Source organism: Sciurus carolinensis, chromosome 7 (genome assembly GCF_902686445.1).
Source record: "Sciurus carolinensis chromosome 7, mSciCar1.2, whole genome shotgun sequence".
NCBI classification, from domain to species: Eukaryota; Metazoa; Chordata; class Mammalia; order Rodentia; family Sciuridae; genus Sciurus; species Sciurus carolinensis.
Genome location: NC_062219.1, coordinates 115,078,859 through 115,100,147, shown reverse-complemented (window position 1 = coordinate 115,100,147; position 21,289 = coordinate 115,078,859). Strand labels below are relative to the sequence as shown.

Sequence of the window (21,289 nt, the reverse complement as noted above, 5' to 3'; positions counted from 1 at the left end):
CTTCACTCCTGCTCTGCGAGCGTGTCTGCGGACTCCTAGGCATTCTAGGTCTGTGCGTCTCATGTTGTCCTTGCAAAGCAATCCTGGTCATCAAAGGGGCCATGCTGAGCACAACCAGCTCAGAAGTGACAGCTCTTAGGGTTTACACAGCACACAGTCCATTTGCTCATTGATTCCTCAGGACAAGCCTGCATCTCTGCTTACAGATGAGGGCACCAAAGGCTCAGAGGAGGTGTCCAAGTTCCCAAAGAGCCAGGTGGTCCAGTCACAATACACATGCCACCATCAACTCATCGCAACCAATTCCCTCCAATGTCCACTGCATGCTTCCTTTGTGCCGATAATTGTGACTAGTATGCATATATGACTGTGCATATAACTTCTGAAAAGGTGACCACATGATTAAGTTCTGGTCAATAGGATAAGTGGTGGAGGTCTGGACAACTTCTAGGAAGTGTACTGAAAAGAAGGGTTGGGTTGTTTTCCCTTCTACTTTTTGTTGGCTCAAATGTGAATATGATGGATGGAGTCACAGTGGCCATGTTGAACCATGAGGTAAGTTTGGGAAAGGAGGACATGCCCAATATGGCCATGGAATAGAAAACCCTGAACTTTCTAACTGGGCTTTCACACAAGATGAAAATAAATTTCTATTTGTCAATTTGGATCTTCTGTCTCTCAAAGTCATACCTTGTCCTAAGTAGCAATAGTATTGTATCTACGACTCACCTGCAATTAGGATATAGACAGATGCCTCTCTACATCTTCAGCCAGAATTCTACCTTGGAGACTCTCCCTCTTTCCAGGACCACTGCAATAGCTTCTGTTCCCACTCTTTTTTTTTTTTTTTTTTTTTTGGTGGTGCTGGGGATTGAACCCAGGGCCTTGTGCTTGTAAGGCAAGCACTCTACCAACTGAGCTATATCCCCAGCCCTTGTTCCCACTCTTACTACTTAGTATCTGTGTCCCACACTGTGGAGAAGGGACCTAACAGCTATGCTACCCTGGCTACATTACTTCCCGGCTCAAAACGATCAGTGGCTTCCCACGTGTGTAGTATGGTGTTTGGCCTGGTGCTACGTCCATGGCCACCCTCCTGCTGACTTTCCAGGGCACTCCCCACCTTTGGCCACCCCGTGTCTTGAGTCAGGCTGCTCCTTCCACTCTGGGCTTCCTGCACGCACCACATCATTTCCTACCCAAGTGCCTTTGCACGTGTCTCTGCCTCCACCTGAAATGGTGACCCCCCTGTTGTCTGGCCAACTCCTCAAAGTCCTTCTGCGCTAACTCGAGCTTCCCCCCGCAGGATGCTGTCTCTGATTTATCTCTTGTTCCCATTCCAAGTTCGTTTCCACCAACCCCCGGCTCAGCTCTCTGTCCCTACACTTGCCACACGGCAGGAGAACCATCCCACATGTGTCTGTCTGGATTGTGCAACCTCCAGAGCAAGGAGGGGCACCTCCCACCATGACGGAAGAGGCCTAGTCCCTGCCACGGGCAGCCCCTGACCTGAAGCGGGTAGACAGCCTGTGCCTCCAAATTGGACAGGGACGATCAGCTCCCATCTTCAGAGAGAGCCCCAAATGCTGGCTTCAGAAAACTCTCAACTGAGGGGCTCGAACACACTGTGTCCCTGCCAAAAGCCAGCGCGACACGTCACCATATGGCAGGGGACATAGGATCTACAGGGCTCCTTATGGATGGTTCTCTGGAATGAGACAAGGGGAGGGGCTGACTGCCTTGCAAACCTGCCCCCCATCTAACCCTAAGCCTGCTCTTGACCCTCATCAGGGCACAAATGGGCCCTCCTGATCAAAGATGGGAGGCTTCTGTGTCTTCTAAAACCTCTTCTGTTGTTAATTCTGTGAATGTGTGTGAGTAGCAGCCCCGTGGCCAGCAGTGGGGACTCAGTGAACTCTCTGAACCTGGCCTCTGCCCAGTCCAGCAGCTGGATTCCCGGCGCAGCATCAGAGGTCGGTAGGCGAGCAGGCCCTCGGCCCGCTGCCCTTCCGCTCCTCCCCAGGCTCTGCAGGTCAGCGATGCCTCGCCAGGTGCCACCGAATGCTGGGCCCACCTTGGCCATCACCAAGACCCGCATCCGGCACGGGCTCCAGCCCCCGAGCAGGTGTTCAGAAGTCCTTTGCTTCACTGAACACACAGCAAGGCCGGTGTCAACGCCCTACTCTCTGTACCCTCTGCAGGCCCCAGGCAGTCATGGGTTAAGAAAGGAAGCCTGGGGAGAGGGTGCGCTGAGTCCGCTGGAAGGAGAGCGAAGCCCCCAGCAGGACACGGAGAGGCGCCTCGGGGCAGGGGGTGTTTCTGTGGGTGGGAACCAGCGCAGATGTGCTCCTGGTGGAGCTTTGTTTGGGGCTGTGGGTTTGTGGGGTTTGCAAATACCTGTTCCCTAAGAAAAATGAACGGAATATCCACAGAAAAGCAGGTAATGCAAAGACCCGTCAGGAGTGAGAGGAGACCAGAGGTGGTGCCCGAGACGCAGAGAGGAGGAAACACCCCGTGGAAACGAGCTGACTGGTGGTGAAGGGGCAGCGAAGTAGCACACGGGGGCTGGTCCTGGCCCACGGCACAAGGGGAGGGACCCAGGGGACCCAACAGATTCACGTCCCCATTTCCCCTCTGCTCCCTGCCCCTCGGACAGGACTCCTCCTCTCCTTTCTGGCTCCATCTGTAAAATGGGAACAATGTCTACACCCCTGGCCAATCTTCCAGTGCAATGAGGAGACGTGTAGGGGACATGAGGAGGGACAGTCTCTATCTCACCTGAGATAAACACTGCAGTGGGTTGCCCCCCAAAGATATGCCCACATCCTCGTCCCTAGAACCTGGAATGGGACCTCATTTGGAAAAAGCCTCTTTGTAGATGTAGTTGAGTTGGGTGAGGAGAGTCTCTGGGATGAGCCAGTCGGGCCCCAAGTACAGCGGCAAGAACCTTAGAGGAGATGCACAGGGGGCAGGGGAGACAGAGAGGGGATACCTGGGGCACTCTGGGAGGTGAAGGGATCTTCAGGAGGTGGGACCTGGTGGGAGGAAACTGGTCACTGGGGTGGGCCCTGGAGGGGACATTGGGACTCTTGTCTCTTCCTCTCCTTTTTCACTTCCCAGACACCACGAGGCGATCAGGCCTCTTTAGCCCTGTGCTCCTGCCTCAATGTCCTGCGCCACCACAGAGCCAGAGCCATGCAGCCAAGCGGACGGAATGAACCCCCTAAACTCCTGAGTCAGATTCAACCTCTCCCTTCCTGCCAGTTGCTTATCTCAGCACTGCGTCACTCTGATGAAAAGCTAAGCTCCTTGTGACGTAAGCAGAGACTGGAGCCCCACAGCCCCAAGACCAGGGATACCTGGAGCTACAGGAGCCAGGGACACATGTGAGGATCCATCCCTGGAGCCTTGGAGGAGTGAGACACCAGCACCTTGATCTGGGCTTCTGGTCCTCAGAGCGAGAGAGTTGACATTGCTGTGGTTTTAAGCCACCTGATTGCAGTAATTTGTCACAGCAGCCACAGGAAACCAAGGCACTGTGAGCTTTGGGGTGTGAGCACCATGAGCCCACACCTCCCCAAGCCTTCTGCCCCCCAGGGCTGGCCCCTACCGTCTCCCCTGCCCTCTGGCTTTCTCTCAGCTTTGGTCACTGGGAGGCACCCAAAGGAGACTGGAGGGTGGTGGAGTGAGGAATTTCTTGGGTGGCCCTGTGGACATACCTTCTCCATCTCAGTTCTTGCACTGGCTGCTCCTTATGTCCTTATGGCTCTCTCTCTCTCTCTCTCTCTCTCTCTCTCTCTCTCTCTCTCTCTCTCTCTCTCTCTCCAGAGCCTTCCTCCCTGGACATGACTCTCTAGGGCACCCCTGCTCCCTCCTTGTGCCCCAACAGCCATACCTACTGCCTGGAAGTGCCCAGAGCTGCCAGCCCCTGTCGGATCCCCGACTCTGTCCAACCTCTGTAAACACGTCTTTCACACATCTCTTTAGTTGACATTGGAAAATGGTCACCTATCTGTAGCCAGGTCCCTGCTAGCCACAGTGTCCTCCTGCCTCTGGACAGGGGGAGAGACCAATAACTCTAGAACTGGCCCCTTCCTTTTGAATTCTCCCTGGCAGGTTCTTCTTCTGACACATTGGGTGACCATGTCCCCTTGTCATCGGAGGCATGTCTAGGGCTCAGCTTCCCGCCTGTGAAGTATCTCCCCATCCTGCCTGCAGAGCCCTTCTGGCCCAGTCGGCCTGGGATGAGGCCTGTGGGCTTGGAAGGGGCAGTCATGGTGGGAGATGCAACAACAAAAAGGCGATGCTCCCTCCTCTGCCACCTCCCCAGGCCAAAGGAACCACAGTGGAAGGGCCCAGTGAGCTTCATTTAATGGACCAGTTAACAGGCTGCTTCTGGCCTGCTGCAGAGGAATCCCTGGGGGTGAGGCAGGGGTAGATCTGGAGGGCCAAACAGCTGGCTGTGTCCACCTCTGGTGATTCCCTCACCCAAATGTCCCAGCCTCAGGGCACAGTGCCCCTTGCTACCTGCTGCTGCTGTCATGATCCCCCCTGCACATGAATGGCCAGGCCTGTGCCCACCTCCCCGACATGAGAGACAAGGAACAGGATGTGGGGGTGCAGGTGGCTATACCACAGATCCTGCAATGTCAGGAGAAGCAACAGGGCTGCCTGAGCCAGCCCTCACCCCACAGGGTATGTCAAGGACCAGGGGCAGCAGGTCACAGCTGGGATGCCCAGTCCAAGCCCAAGAAGGACATTATCAAATTGGAGCAGCAAGACTGAGCCTGGCGAGTGAGGGGTTTGCAGGCCAATGACTGAAAAGCCAGAAGCAGCTGAGGGGCTGGGGAACCTCAAGTTTGTGCCACCTATATCTGCAGGCATGGCACTAGGGATCTGAAGGAGGTTCAGGAAGGGGCAGGACTGCACTCAGCAGCACCAGAACTGAAGCTGGGCAGGAGGGACTAGGGAGGCAAGTGTAGGGATCAATATCAAAATGACATTTCCCAGAATGCAACCTGTCAGAAGATGGGGTCCAGGCTCCTGGAGAAGTAATGAGCAGACCGTCCCTGGATGTGTTCACTGGAAAGATATCATCATGGGTAGCATGTGCAATGTCACAGGGAACCCAAACACCTATTTCCCTATTACAGACAGATGCCCCTCCCCCATGTGAGTGTGTGGCTACACCACAGATTCCGGTGTGTGTGTTTGTGTGTGTGTACGTGTGTGCCACAAAAGACAAAGAGAACCAGGCTGCTGCGGACAGCTTGCCCACCTCTCCGCCTGCTCCCCTCCCCTCTGCCCTCCCTCTAGCCTCTCTGGCTTCTTCAGTTCGGCCTCCTCCCCAGGGCTGGATGGATGTCTCTAGGTCAAAACAACTGGTCGATTCCATCAGCTCAGGGCCACGGCAAACAGGGCTTTGCAGGAATCTGGAGAGTTATTCTGGCAACGCAAGAACAAACCACTGTTTGCCTGAACTTTTCACTTCTCTGCTGGCTGAGTCTGCATCTGGAGCCCCTGCGCTGTTGGCCACAGCAGGCACAGAACAGAAGAGGGAGGGTTAGGGATCAGGGGGCCACATGGCCATTTTCAGCCTGGATTCCCTTGGGTCCTGGCAAATGACCTTTGGAGACAGTCTGCTGAGTACCTCCTCTGCCTGTCACCAGGCAGTTCCCAATCTACCCTCGGAGAGAGGTGGAGACGCTCCCTCCCCCGATGCTGGTGTTCTGCACCTGTGCTTCCTTCCGAGGGGATGCTCCCGGGAGCTGGATGTGTCACGACTCTGAGCCTTGTTTGACACGTTGATATCATTTGTTTCCCCTCGCCTCTTCCCTGCCTGAGGCTGCCACCCCCACCCTGAGGCACCTTGGCAGGCTGACAGTCTGAACCCTGTCGTTCCCAAACCTCATTTCCATGCTCAAGCTTTCCATGCATGGGATCCTCCTGGGCTTGGAACCCGCCCTGCCTTTCCCAGCCGCCACTCAGCTTCATTCACTCTGGGCTGCACAGCCAGCAGCTCCTTCAGCACCTGGCTCTGGCTGTTATGCAAACGGGTCTCCCTAGGTGAGGTGCTGGGACAGAGGTCCTCCCTGTGCCCCCAGAGGACATACAGCCAGCACACTCCTGGTTCACCAGGACCAAGTCCGGCTCATCTCATCTTCCCAGCCCAGGCCTCGGGGGTGGGGGATCCCTCTACCTCTTTCCCTCCAAAAAGGGTGACCTTCTGAGCCCCAGCCAGGCTCCAGGGTCCAGCTCTCTGCAGGGTGGTGGCCAGGAGTGGTGGTTATGAACTGACAAGCAGCCCCAGCTGCCACGCCTGGGCCCCATGTCCTGTGATGTAGCTCAGGTAACATCGTGCCTGCTTTCAGCCCGTGTCCCGTCTCCAGGAAGCTCCTGGAACAAGACCTCGCGTGTCAGACTAGAAAGCACCTGTGCTTCAAATCAGGAAGACCTGGTTTCAACTCCAACCATCTTAGGCCCACGAGAGGGGAAAGCGACATGGCCCACCTGTCCTCTTTGTCCTCCCCGGGCTGGGGGGAAATGGGAACAGCCAGTGTGGACAGGGCACCAGGCATGGTGCCAGAGCATCCTCATCCTAATCCATGCCATCCCCACAGCAGCCCCCAAAGCTATGGGAAAACTGAGCCACAAAGTGGTGACGTCACCTGCCCAGGGATATACAGCTTGAGGGTGGCCATATGGACCAGACATCCCTTTACTATTGCACGCCACCTCTCACACCCACCCCCCTCGCTCACCCAGTGTTCCCGACTCACGGCAGGCACCCAGTAAAGATGTCTTATCACTGCTGTTAACTTTAGACAAGGGACTTTCAGGTAGGCCAAAGCATCCGACAGGTGTAGTGGCGGAAACCACTGACTCAAGAGGGAACCTGGCACCTCCCAGTAAGCCCTGAGCCTTCTGTGGTTGCTTCCTAGGGTTGTCTGAACAAATCGCCACAGGCCGGGGGCTTAAACAGTAGAAAGTTATTCTCCCCAAGTCCGAGAGTTCAGAGGTCTGACATCAAGGTGTCAGCAGGGTCGCACTCCCTCTGAAGGTTCTAGGGAAGAGTCCTTCCTTGCTTCTTCCAGCTCCTTGAAATCCTTAGTGTTCCTTGACTTGAAACCACATGGCTCCAATCTCTGTCTCTGTCCACACAGCCATCTCCCCAGGGCCTCTCTGGGTCTCCTTCCTCCTCCAACGCCCCTGTCCTCTGTTTCTGTTGTGTTTCTTGTAAGGACAACATCATTGGATCTAGGGCCCACCTTAATCGGGGATGATTCCATCATGAAATCCTTGTTCCAGGTAAGGTCACATCCCAAGATTCTGGGTGGGCTTCCCATTTAGGACCCACAGTTCAACCATTCCACATTTTCTTGGCCCTGGTTTCTGTTTCTTCAAAAAAGAGAATGGTGCTAGACGTCCTGGTGATCTCCTGGGTCTGTGAGAAGGTGCGAACTCCAGGACCTCAGTGTCTCAGGCAGGAAGATGCATCCTGAACGGACGCCAGACCACACTCACTGCCACAGGCTTCACCAATGGACAGCCACAATGTACCCCACCCAGGCAGAAGGAGCCTCCAGAGACAGCTGGGCTGCTGGGGACCTGTCCTCCCTCCTTTGCAAGCCAGCTGCAGGGTGGGACTGGCTATGGGGCAACTTGGGGCCAGCTGATGTAGCTGGTCTACTCAGATATGGCAGTCGGACCCCTAGTGTCACAGGGTGATATAGTTTGGGTGTGAGGTGTCCCCCAAAAGTTCACATGTGAGACAGTGCAGGAAGGTTCAGAGGAGAAATGACTGGGTTGTAAGAGTCTTAACCCAATCAGTGAATTAATCTCTGATGGGATTAATTGAAGTGGTAGGAGTGGCTGGAGGAGGTGGGAATTGGGGCGTGGCTATGGGGTATATATTTTATATGTGGAGAGTGGAGTCTCTCTCTGCTTCCTGAGCACAGTGATATAAGCTGCTTCCCTCTGCCACCTTCTCCCATCATGATGTTCAACCTCACCCCCTGCCCTGAGGAATGGAGCCAACCTTCTATGGACCAAGATCTTTGAAACTGTGAGCCTTCAAATAAACTCTTGCTCCTCTGTAATTGTGCTGGTCGGGTCTTTTAGTCACAGCAGCAAAAGAGCTGACTAAAACACAGGGAATAAATAAGGGTGCGAGGACAACAGAGGGAATGTGGTAAAGGAAGGATTTTGAGGAATTGCCTAGGCTCCGCACCACAAGAGCACAGGTTGGGCTGTGCCCACATGCTGGCCCCGCCCACAGCGTGGCTCCACCCATACTCCAGCTCCACCCACTTGCTGGCCCCGCCTTGGTGCGGAGCCTTGGGTAGGCAGCAAGGCTTGAGAACAGGCACGTCAGGGGGCCGGCCTCAGGGACTGGCGATAATGAGGATACAAGTAGAGTGCACAGAAGGGGTGCTCACAGAAGGTGAGCTTCTACGAGCTGTGCCCACGGAAAGTTCCATCAGACCGGAAACTGCTCTTGTTCCAACGGGAAGACAAACTGAGGGGATGAAGGGCTGAACACGGCCGGCGGATTCCTTCCCCCTGCACTGAGAGGGAGTCTCTCCTCACAGCTGCTTTTAAAGCAGTCTCAGTCTTCCTTTCGCTGATGCCTCACCCTTATGGGCCACTCCCTTGCTGCACAGTTCCAGCGCACCACATTTAAGTACTGCAAGTGGCCCAGTGCAATAGATCTGTTACTCTCAGGTTACTGAAGGCCAAGCTGAGCTTCAAAGGGCGTTGGTGATTTGCCCAGGGACACACAGCTAATTAAAGCTGGGCTGTGGAAGAGCAACCAGGGATGTGGAATCCCAGCCAAGGGTTTTGCCCTGGGGTGACACTGTGACTTTCCTGGTCCCTAGACACCTGCCTTCCTGGCTTCTTCCGCCATAAAAAAAAAAAAAGAAAGAAAGAAAGAAAGAAAGAAAGAAAGAAAGAAAGAAAGAAAGAAAGAAAGAAAGAAAGGAGAAAAACTATATTTTATGATTGCATTGATATAAGAATAAATACAATCCAGGCTATATTAAAAATTAAAATGTTTCTTCCACCCGGAAAGTTTGGATTAGTCCCGCAGGTTCAACATGGCCTCCCCACCCCATGCCTTCTTACTGGGGTTTGAACTCAGACTTCACCACTGAGCCCTTATTACTATTATTGTTATTATTTTTAATTTTGAGACAGGGTCTTCCCAAATCGCCCAGGCTGACCTTGAGCTTGCGATCTTCCTGCTTCAGGCCCCAGAGTCACTGGGATTATGGGCGTGTGCCACCGTGACCGGACAAGTGTGGCTTTGGAGACCCTCCACTACTCTGCCCAGGCCGCCTCTCTATTCTGCAGTTAGACTGGCCCCTCCCTGACTCGCCCACGTGGGGACAGGACTTGCCAGGGGCTGGGTCAGCAAATATGCAGGCCTTTCCCCTTCCCACACGTGCTGCAGCGCCCTGGGATGTCACTTGCTTCAGTCTGCCTCTACATTCTTCCAGATGCATCTCCTCTAAGTAGCCTTCTTTGACAACACACGTCTCCTTGAATTCCCTTTGTATGGAACCATCTAGAAATCCCATCTGAATCCGTGTCTCCGCAGTTCAAGGGCGCGCTTGGCTGCGCGCATGTGTACAGTACCCGCACCCGCCACCCACGCTGGTACAGGCAAAGCCCTGTTAAGTGCTAGGAGCGGCCCTAGGCAGGTGTGATCAAGCGTTTGCTTCTCCTTGCCTGCTTTCTGCCTGGAAAACTTGTATACATCCTTCAAAGCCCCCGCTGAAGCCTCCGGCCTCTGGAAGCACCCCTTTTGCCTTTCCAGACAGTCTACATCTGATTTCCCGTTCCCCTCAATTCCATTGGAATTTGTACTTCGCTGTTTTCCCACTGTGGTGTGGTTTTCCTGATGACAGCGACCAGCCCACAGCCCAGAACAGACCCGGATGTAGCCAGCCTGGTGTTAAGTCCTGCTTCCTGCCCACGATCATCAGGATACAAGGCAGAAGCTGCATCCTCCTTCCTGCCTGCCTGGGCTGGGCCCCAAAGGACTTCTCAGACCTAATGCAAAATGGCCTAGACGTCTGGTTCCCCGGAATCTTTTCCTATCTTCTTCATTAATTAAAATCACCTACAACTCTTGATTATTGGGGAATAGATTATGTAGGTCAGCGATCCTCCACCCTGGCTGCACGTTAGACTTACTGGGAGCTTGTACAGAATTCCAATGCCTGGCTTCTAGCAGATGAGTTACATCAGAATCTCTGAAAATGGGACCTGTGTCAGTATTGGAGGTATTTTTTCCAAAGGCTTTTGTGGAGCTGCGGGGTGGGGGTCTGATGATCAGGTGGGTGGAAAAGTTTTCTAATTGAATGTCTCCCTATTGCTCTCAGGATGTCTTTTTTTGGGTTCATTTCCTAGGTCAAGGGACCTCCTCCGAGGCTGACCAGGCAGAATCTCCTGGCTCTTAGAGGTGATGGCAGTCTCAACTGACCATGTGATGTGGCTGCCTGCCTTCAACAAGGTAATCTCCGTGGTCTGTCTCCCCATAAGAAAACTGAAGCCCAGAGAAGTTAGGCGTTTCTCACAAGGTCACATAGCGGGTGGAAGGTGGAACTGAATTGTTGTAAGTCAGGTTTTTATTTTAGTGGAGCTGTGGTCATAGGCTGGGAGGGGTTGGCACTGGGGGTCACATAAGGCTTGGGGGATGGCATGGAGTATATATTTCCCCAGCACCCACCAGTCTTCCCATCCCAGGGTCTGCAGAGTTAACTTCCACCTCCCTCAGAAACAACTCCTAGGCCTTGGCTGAGCCACCAGCTTTGGGCAGAATCCGAGATCTTCCAGGATAAAGAGTCTTGCTGCAGTCCCACACTCTCAGCTCCCAGAACCTTCTGCTCCTAGAGCTCCCTGCAAAGCTTCTTTAGCAGCTATGGCAGTGAATCTCCCACCCTTCCTTAGGCCCCCAGCGCTCTCTCCCAAGCCTAGGAAGGAGAGATGTTTAATTTATCAGACAATGCCACATGGGTGGGACACGGGCAGCAAACCGTGAATGTGTAAACCTGTCTGCAGCTTCCCCTCCTCCACTTGATCATCAGAGACAGTTGGGGTCACAGGAGCCAAGTGGCAGCGTCAGAGTGGGAAGCCACAGAGATGAGCTGGGACAGGGCTGTCAGCCCTTTCTGCTGCTCTGTTGGCCCAGCCCTGCCACCATCCTCTGCCTCCCAATGGAGTGGCAGGGTGTCCTGGTGCCCGGTACACGCCTCCTTTTCCTGTCCCCAAGCCAGGAATCTGAGCTCACACTTTGTGCTATTATGTTACTTAACTTGGTCCCCAGGATAACTTTAGGAGGTTTAATGCTATTATGGGCATACACAAAGTGATAATAGCTATTTGTCGCCATCAACACCATCTCCATGGTTAATACGTTTAGTGCGTACTATGCCAAGTGCTAACTTCTTTATACATACCCACTCATTTAATTCTTGCAGCAGCCCTAAGAGTAGGTACAATTAGTATCCTTATTTTTACAGGCGGAGGAAACTGAGTGACAGAGAGGTTGAATAACTTGCCCATGGTCACACAGCTAGAAAGCAGAAGGGAGGAGATAATCCATTCATATGTTGGAAAGTCGGAAGTGAACAGGATGTGGTCACAGCATCACCCCCCACAGAGCAGGTGAGTAAGCCCGCTAAGCAGGTCAGCAGTGAACTAGGACTTGAGCAGGGAGGGGCTCTGGCGTTCTCAATTGATTATGCTTCCTGCTCAACCATGTTCTGGAACCTTCCTAACATGTGCATGTGTGTATGTATGAGAGTGAGTGTGGATATGTGTGCCCACACGCTTACCGGCAGTGTGCCAGAGGCCATGTTCCATCTATTCATAGATATTGATATATTTAATAGGAACCAATCACTGAATTTGGCGCTATAGCTGATCACATAATCAGTGGTGACGACACACTAACAGAGTTAAACTGAACTGAGTCCAGTACCCTCTCTCGGGCTTCCAGGAACTGGAAGTGTAGCAATCCTAGACTCCAAGGAGTCCACAGAGACCCCTGGTAGTTGAAAGGTGGGCTCTGGAATTTCAGCCAACTCAGACCAGGTGCCCATTTGCCAGTGGGGCAGCATCTGCTCCTCCGGGCCTCAGCTCCCTCACGGTGGAGGGAGATGCCGATGGGTCTGACCTTCAGTACTAAGGGACATGAAGCTCTTAGGACTGAATGTGCCACGATGGATATAAGGTGCGCCCCTCTGCTTTTGTGCCATAGAGCCTCAAGGGGACGGTAGTGGCCACGGCATGGCCCTGGGAAGGGTGTCAGGCTTCACACCGCTGCGCTGTACCTGTAGTGGCTGCAGGGCCTGGGCCTCCGAGACAGGACACGTGGTGGGTTCTGGCCCCAGCTCTGACCTGCGTGTCACCCCAACCCCGGGCCTCATGTGAAATGGGGAGTGTAGGAAGTGACTTTCTAAGGTTCCTTTAGCTCTCACTTCCAGAACCCCAGGAGCGTCCTTCCTGCTCTGGCCACCTGGTCTTGCCGCTCTCTGCATGGGGTGGGAGGGGCATAACCCTGAGTCTGTACTGCTAAAAGCAGTCAAAGCAAGGTCCTCAATATTGAGGGGAGGGAGCTGGGACCTGTAGCAGGAATCCAACTCAGGGACAGGACCCGCTTGGGAGCGGGGACTGCTGGCTCTCTGTCTCCACCCAGGGCCCATCGGGAGGACCTGGCCTCTAGGGGAGGTTGCAGAGGTGCCAGGTCCCATTCTGTGGAGGTTGGAGCCCAGGCCACATTCCTTCTCCGCCCTACTGGGCAAGGCCCTGCCCGCACTGAGAATCTGAGCTGAGTGGAATTCTGCTTGGGAAATAGTTTGGCAGAATTGTTTTTTCTCTTTTTAAAGGAAAATTCTAGGAAAGTTTCAATGTAGCAAGGACTACTTGATCTTGATATGGCAACTTCGTGGCTTAGCAGGAAAGATGAAGTAAACACTGATTTAGTGCTTGCTGTATACCAGGTTGTGTTCTATGGGCGTTGCATGCATTAACTCACTTAGCGTTTTCCCATAACACCAGGTTAGTAGTATTATCCCTGGTTTGCAGATGAGGAAACAGAGACTGAAAAGGCAAGTTCGTTTATCAAAATACTGGTGATATGGAGATTTGGTTCCCACTTGTCCAGTCGGGAATTCAGGCTCTTAACCACTATCATGGGTTGTCCCATACCTCAGGGACCACACTTTAGATTTGAATCCTGACTCCTTGGCCTGCTTGTTGTGTGACCATGAATGAATTCCTGGCCTTCTCTAGTTTTCACATTGTTCCCTCTGGAAATGAGATAAGATAGTCTACACTGCAGAGTTATGTTAGGAATTATCAATAGCATATATCTCATGTGGTGCCTGGTGGGGCATAGGCCCTAATAGTAGTTATTTGTGACTTAAAGGAATATCAGACTGCTGACCTGGTACTTAGCTGCAAAACCTAATTACTCTGAAATTCATAGTAAGTAAGATAGAACCTAAAATAGCATCACCTATATATCTGCAGGGGAGATTTTTAAAAGCCAAAAAAAACCCTGGGGTAAATGTCCACAGAGAATCTTTGCAGAGAACTTATATGTTAATTGCAAGTGCCATCTAATTGGAGATTGTCACCAGTTGCTAATAGACCCTGACAAGTGTCCAGGCTGTTCTGGAAAGAAGGCCTTGGGACGGCTTGGACTGGGAAGGCAGAGAGTCCCTGGGTCTGACTCTCATGGAGGCAGACAAGTCCTCCCCTGAGGATCCAAATCAATTTGCTTTTCAGTTGCTTATTTCTTGCCAGAGATAGAAAGCACTTTCCAGAAACTGAGGCCTGGGTAGTGTAATGTGCTTGCAGACTTCAGGGGAGAGGACTCTTCACTTCCAGCCAGTGCCCCAGTGTTGGTGCTGGAGGCTCCCTGGTGAGACTGGGTAGCAGGAGATCAGTGCCCAGGCCTGAGAGGCCAATGTGCCCCATGCCAGGAGAGGGGGGTTGGCAACTCAGTTCCAAAGTGTTAAGGTGGGTGATTGCAGACACCCCCAGCACCAGGTCAGACCCAACAATGGTGGCATGCTAAGCACTTCATCTGTGGTAACTCACCGAGTCCTGCCAGCAGCTCTGGAAGGGAGATACTGCTACTGTCTCCAATTCACTTGGGGCAACTGAGTAGCTGGGTAGTTATCCAGTTTGCCCAAGAGTAAGGAGTTTGGTGGCATGTGACTCAGGGGTCTGAACTTGTATCCCCTGGCCCCTATCTTATGAGTGTCAATTCCATTGCAGAAAAGGGGAATCTTTTAGGTGGGGATGGGGAGGGTGGGACATGGAAAATCTTGGCTTCTGGAAGCTTCCTTCTCCAGGTGTGCCCCGGCCTGAAGAGGGTTTCTCAACGGGTCTTTGACAGAACCTGCATAGAATCAGACCTGGAGGACAAGCCCCAGGTTCTCAAAACAGGTTCCCGGAGGCAGAGTATAGATAGACTGGTGTTGGGAAAGGACAGAGGCCCTGGAGTCACATGGAGGAGTCTCCACCACCCCCGAGGTCCACATCAGGAACTCCTGCCTCTGACCCCCAACACCACCTGCCAGGCTCCTTCTGTGGTCCCCAAGGCCCTCACTTTTCCTCCTGGCAACAGGTGCGTAGGCAGTGAACAAAATCGCCAAACTTGTCCTTTTTCTTTTTTCAAAGATGTCACTAGTCTGCGGTTGCCATGGCAACACCCGCCAGCTTCTCTGAAGTCGGTGCTCAGCTCCCTCCAGCGGCCTCGGCCTCGCAGCCTCCCCACCGCCTCCTCCTGTCCACCCCTCTTCCTGCCCCACCAGTCTCAGCTCCGCCCCAGGCCCCAGGCCCCAGGCCTCCGGTTTCTCCAGGCCCAGCAGCTCAGATGCCCTGGGCAGTGGGAATGGCTGGGGCAGGAGGACTTCAGAGGAGCCCAGAGTACAGGCAGGTAAGTGACAGTAATGAGCTCCCGCGTGGCACAGGCCTGCCAGGGACAGCCCAAGGGCCCGTGCTTGCGCCACCGCCCGCTCCGCTCCCTGTCCCTGCTGCAGCCACTGTCCTTTGGAATCCTCTCTTCCTCCACCAAAGCCCAGAGGGCACCAGAAGAGTGGAGAAGAAAGAATCTGTGAAAACCAGCGAGGCTCACTAGCTGCCTGAGCTGGCAAGTCACCCCACCTCTCAGGGCCCCTCTGTCCTCATCCACGGGATGCGGGATGCCTGTGGGGCAAAAACAGGAAAATGTGCGTCTGCGATTGGCTGCGGATGCCGGGGCCACGCCCTCCCTGCCCCGGGCCCCCAATCCCCTTCTCCCGCCTCCTGTATGGTTGTGCAGGGGCCCCTCTCTCTCCGCTGTCCTCTCCCCTCCCTGCGCCTCCCTCCTGGACTGAGCACCGGTGCAGCTGGCAGAGCCGGGCCACTGTCAGGGCTCCCACCCTGGGTTCACCCTCCCTCTCGGGGCCACCGGGCTTCTCGGGGAAGATGGGGGTCCACGAAGGTGGGCCTTGGCTCTGACAGGGAGCCCTGATGGGGGCGGGGCGACTCGAGGCATCGGAGACATCTGTGGAGCACTCACAGAGCGCCAGACTATCTGAGGAGATTTTCACACACCAGCCGATTTAGTCATCTGCCCCTCAGCAGTGCATACTACTGCCAAACCCATGTTACCTCCAGGGAGACCAAGGTCTGGAAGTGTCAGGAAACAAGGATCTGAGGGTCATGGTGGAACAACCACAGAAGAGGCCAAAACCGGCAAGAACTCTGCATTCGCTCTCTAGCCACACTCCAACCTGGGACGCGAGTGGGGGAAGGACCAGGACAGCTCAGGGGCAGGAGCCCTGCACCCTCAGAGGTCACCCACAGAGCCTCCCAGCAAGCCCAGCCCAAGAATGGCCATCTGCCCCTCTCCCCACCAGGAGCATGGCTGTCAGCAGGCAGAAGGGGCAGAATTCTCCATCTCCTTGGGCAATACCTTTACCAGGGGAGGAGCGAGGGTCTTCCTGCCCAACTGGGTCAACTCTGGAGGGCTGGGGGCTGGCTGTGCCCGCCTCCTTAGTGTCCAGGAAACAGTCTCAGTCCAGAAGCAAGACAGTGCCCTGAAGGGACAGGGCGGGTGAGCTCCCAGGGATGCATTTCTTCCTCTCACCCTGCCTCTTGGCCCCTCTCTAACTCTGCCCTCTCCTGCAGGCCCCAGCTGACGTTGCTCCTGTGCCCACCTGAGTTCCAGAGCGTCCATCCAGGCAGCGTCTCTGGAGGGCCATGCCAGGGCCTTTCACACTTTAACCTGCACATTCTGGGTAATCGTGGCCTAAGCAGGAGGTGGGGGAGGGGGTCCAAGATGCTGCACATTTGTGCTGCCTGGACACCCCACATCTGGAGTAGTGAGGGCCTCCCTGACCTAGGACCCCCACTCGAGAGTTCACCTGGAGAGGGGAGCTTCCAGGGCTCTGCAGCATCACACGATTCTCCACTCCCTGCCTTAGGCCTGCTTCCGTGAGTTTGGAGTCACGAAAGGCAAAAATGTAGCCCCTGTCTTGGGACTGCAGTCCTTACAGACCCCTTCAGCCCTCAGTGAAAGCATACCCTGTTGCCAAGGTGGGCCCTGCTGTTGGCACTCACTCCTCTGCCTAATCAAACAGAAGCCAAGGGAGTTCAGAAGAAAAGCGAGAGTTTCTAAATGTAGCTTTGGCTACTCGAAGGGCCCCCAGAAGAGAATCTGAGGGTCATGGTGGAACAACCACAGAAGAGGCCCCAAACAGGCAAGAACTCTGCATTCGCTCCCCAGGCCGCACTCCAACCTCATATAGGAAAGATCCTCGGCCTCCTTCCTCTTGGGTTCACTCTTCTGTTTACAAAAGGGGTATTTCTCAGCCAGCTCTTGTCTGTAAAATGCTTCAACCATCAGCCCAAGAAGGTCTGTGAGCACTCAGTCACAGGATGGACAGGATAACACCTCAAGGTCACTCCCAAGTAGGGTGACTGCCTGAACTCCAGGCTTCTCCCGGGCATCACAGAGGGAAAGAAGTCCCTTCCCTATGGCGATTTGTGGTTTTGACTTTGATTAAACCTCAAGATTAATTTTTCCCTGTGACAGAGCGGCCAGCCTGGAAGCCATAATCCCTCCGGTGGTTCAACATGTTTACGAGGGTGAGAGGATGCTTAATGCTGCAGTTAAAATGCTAAGCTCAGTAATCAGTTCATTAGGAATTTACTCAATATGTTTGCTGTCTGCAGCTGGGCCCGCTCCCCTGGACGGAGATAAATCAGCAGACAATGCAGCCAGCGACAAGATCAACTCCAACATCCGCAGCAACGCCGGGGAATGGCCCCATGCAGAGGATGACGCTCTGGCCCGGTGCCCTGAGGTCCTGGGCAAGGCCAGGCTGCCGGCCAGAGCTAGGAGAAATCCCGATGGGGAGGGAGGACGCCCAGGGTCCTGGCTGCAGGACCCCAAGGGACCTCGGGGGTGCATCCTTGGTTACAGGCCAGCCAGCTGTGCACCTTGGTTTAGGTGGCTCCAGGAGACCCGAGACAAGGGCTGTTTACTGGGAGAGGGTCTCTGCAAACCCTGGGAGGGGAGAAGGGGGTGCGATGGGTGATACAAGGCAGGTGCTGAAAGGCAGACCACTAGCAAGTCACGGCGGTGGCCTCTGGGCTCAGTCCCATGGGGGCCTCCCGAACACTGTGCAGAGCACCCCATCAGTGTCACCCCTCCCTCCTGAGGTAGAGAGGCCAGAGGGGAGTGCCTGTGGGCCATGGCTTGAGGGCTGCTCCAGGGCATCGCATCCCCGGTGCATCTGACCTGTGCCTGCCTGGGCAGGGCATGCAGGCACAGGGTACAGAGGGAGGCCAGGGGGCCGGGCTGGTGTGAACTGAACAGTGTCCACTCCACTGGGGCTGAGCCCTGTAGGAGCCCAACCTCCACAAGAGTAGTCTCAGAAGAGACTCAGGACCCAGCGACCCTGAACTTCACTTTCTAACTGTGCAGGACTCATGCATCTCTAGTGAAGGGTGGGGCCTGAGCCCCAAGCGCAGACTTCTTGGGGGATTTGCAGGTAGCAAGGCTTGTGGGGGTTCCCTGAGGCTCCCAGAGGCCCTCTGCGATGGCTAGAAGGAGTCTCCGTGGTACTGCTCTTGGGCCGGGGATGGGCAGACAGTCAGAGGACCTGCTGGACAGTCCTCTGGGTGGAGAATGGACAACAGAGAAGGCCTTTGGTGATAGTGGACTCATCTCATCTGAAATGTGAATAGATCTTCTGGAAGAGAGAAGAAGTCACATGGGGCAAGCTGGAGATGTGCGAATGGCACTATGTTTTTTGGGGACCGAAATGTCAGGCCAGTGGGGAAATGCTAGCGATTCTCACGAGGGTGTGTGCAAGTGGGCAGGAAAGTGACAGATGAGATGCCGTGTGGGCAAGTGTAAGAGAATGTATTTAAAGACACATCTCAAACGCCACAAGACTTCCTTCTAAGATGAGGCGCGCCATGGCGGTTTTATTTTGGGAAGAGTCAGGAGAGAGGAACTGACATCTATGGAGGGGCTACGAGGTGCCAGGTGTCTCATAGGGTGACTCTCCTGGGTGCAGAATGAGGAAACGTGGTTCAGAGAGGCAGAGATGTTGCCCAGTACCACACAGCGGAGCAGGGCTGGGGCTGGCATTTTTATTCAGCCTGTGTCGTCTCTGGTCTGTCCCCCAAGGACAGGAACCTGGCAGTTAAAGTGACCAGAAGAACCCCAGGGCCCAGCCACGTGAGGAAAGCACCGGGATAGATGCCACCCGTTCCTGGTCCCCTTCCTGTCCTGCTCGGTCTGTTTGACTGGTTCTTCTTGCAGAACAGGCAAGTGCTCCAGGCCCTCTTGGCCCCTTGCTCCTGTCTTTCCCCTGGGGACCTCCACACGCTCCATTGCAGGAAATACCATGATGGGCCTCAGGTGAGCGGAGCCCAGGGTCTCAGCTTCCCACTAGCTCCAGACTGACAATATGGCTCTCACTGACCTCTCCACTGCCATGGCGATGGGTGTCCCAGACCGCTCTTCCATCAACAGTCCTTGCTGTCCCCCTCCCACCCCCACCCAAAGCTTCCTCCTCCTGCCTCCTCCCTCATCTCTGTGAAGAGAACTCCACAGAATCTGAGCGAGTCAACAGAGGGCAGGGGCAGGGAGGTGACAGGTGGTGCCCTCTCTGGAAAGGTGGCAGGGAGAAGGGCAGGTGATGAGAAGTCAGTGGGCTTCGTCAGCAGATCCAAGGGTGGGGGATGGGGAAGGCAGGGACCAGGGTGCATCCACCTTGCGCAAAAGACTCATCAGGAGTAAACCAAGGAGTGCCCCAGGCCAACAAGCGGTGCCCTGTGGGGAGCCCACCACACCCTTCCTCCTGCCCCTCTCTGCTTCTGTCCTCCTCGGGGTCCCCCACAGGTGGCCCTGCCCCCTTTCTTCTCTGTGGCCCCTGGGCTGCAAGGCCAATGAGAGGCTAAGCGGTCAGGACCACTCACCCCGGAACCCCACACCTCAGTCTCACCTCGAGAAGCCCTGTGCAGGGCGTGGGGCCCCCAGGCCCACCTGGCTGGGGTGTGGGGTAAGGGCTCAGCAGGCCCCGGGCCCCCAGCCAGAGCCACGGCCCCTACTCTCCCCAGCCAGGGGTCACAAAGGAGAGGGGCAGGCTCCTCTGTGCTTGGGAAGGCAAAGGCAAACGGGGAGCCGTAAAGCTGCTGGACTGGAAAATGAGAAAGTGGAATAAATAGGCTGGAGGAGGGAAATGGGTCTTCCCCGCTCTCTGAGCAGGAGGAAACACGCCGGCCTATCAGGAGCAGCTGACGCCAGGGAGGAGGTGGCCGGCCCATCCTGGAGCCATGAAGGACGGGGTGCAGGGGCCCCAAGGAACCTTCTGCTCCGGACCTTCCCTTCCCCACCCTGCGGGCAGTGCCTCCCTGTCCACGCCCACCTTGACCCCCGGCCTGGCTCCCTCCCAGCACCAGCACCCCTGGGAAGCAAGGCCGCCCTCCCCAAGCCTCCGCCTGCAGCCTGCCTTCCTGCACCTCCCTTCTCACAGGACCCCCGAGTCCCAGCCGCCCCGCAGCCCGCTCACCACCTGTCCTGCACACCAGGCAGCCGCCTGCCACCCTGTCCCTTGTCCAAGCCATGTGCCCAGCCTCCTGTGACCCACAGGAAGTGGTGGATCCTGTGCCTCCAGGCCCGGCTTCAGGACTCCTCCTCCAGGAAGCCCTCAGAAGGCCCCTCAGCCCCACCTACCGCCTCCCTCTGTACTCTGTGCCGCTAGGGTGACCCCAGCCTCAGGCGGGGTGAAGTGAGCTGCCACCTCCTCTGCCTTGGCCTGCACTTCAGTTTCCCTGCAGCTCCAGGGTGGTGGATCGGGGTGGCCAGGACGAGGGGTCACCTGGGGAGGTGTGAGACACTAGGAGGAACAAAGCCACACAAAAGTGCTGGTGGCAGGGCTGAATGGGTTGTGTCCAGGTGTGTTCTCAGGCAGAGCTGTGAGCACACACCTGAGTCACCCTGGCTCCTTCTAAGATGCATACACCACAGGCTCACGGCCTGCCTGCTACCTGCTGCCACCACACCCCTGTGACCCTGCTTCTCCTTTCTTGTGCCTGAATGCCATCAATGGCCTCCCAGTGGAAACCCAAACGGAAACCACGAGGCGGGGGTCCAACCCCCTGAGCTCCCATCAGACAGTCTCACACTTCAGATCTAGAGGGGACGGAGAGCAGCCCCTTGGGACTCTTCACCAATGGGGACACTGAGGGCGGGGTGGAAGGGCCTGTCTGAGGTAGTGCTGCAGGGCAGGGGGACCCCAGCAGGCCGCCCCACACCTGGGCCAGCAGCACCTGGGAGGGAAGAGGCTTCGGGAGGCGGGAGGGCTGCCTTGGGTGCTGCTGAGGGTGGGCCTGGGGCTCCAGGCAAGCGCGTCCTCCCTCTCCCTCCTGCTGAAGGAAGCATCTTCCCCAGCACCTGTCTCCCGTTTCCTTAGGAGAAAACCACAAGTCGAAGGTGCTAAGGAGAGACCAGAGGGCCTCACTGCAGCTCCGCACTCCTGTCCGTCCGTCCGTCTGTCTCCAGTCCCTCCCCTTCCACGACTCAGCCACACAGCCCACTCTATGCAGATGCCTGGGTGCCCTGGTGCCCACCCTGCCTGCACCCCACCCTGCAGCTGCCCAAGGCCGCGCTTATGCCTCCTGGGCCTCCTCTCCTGCTCCTCCTGCCAGGACTTCCTTCTCCTGAGAGGCTTGTATCTCTGCCTCGGTCCCAGTGGTGACAGCCTGG

General features: G+C 55.5%; 1 protein-coding gene and 1 non-coding gene across 2 annotated transcripts in view; both read right to left on the bottom strand.

The window, feature by feature from the left end:
* The window catches only part of Lrfn2 (leucine rich repeat and fibronectin type III domain containing 2), a 166,450-nt gene that overhangs the window by 61,987 nt on the left and 83,174 nt on the right, over window positions 1-21,289 (bottom strand). The window lies entirely within an intron of this gene.
* Window positions 857-929, bottom strand: Trnav-uac (transfer RNA valine (anticodon UAC)). Its single transcript has one exon. It is a non-coding gene; the product is annotated as a tRNA-Val (tRNA).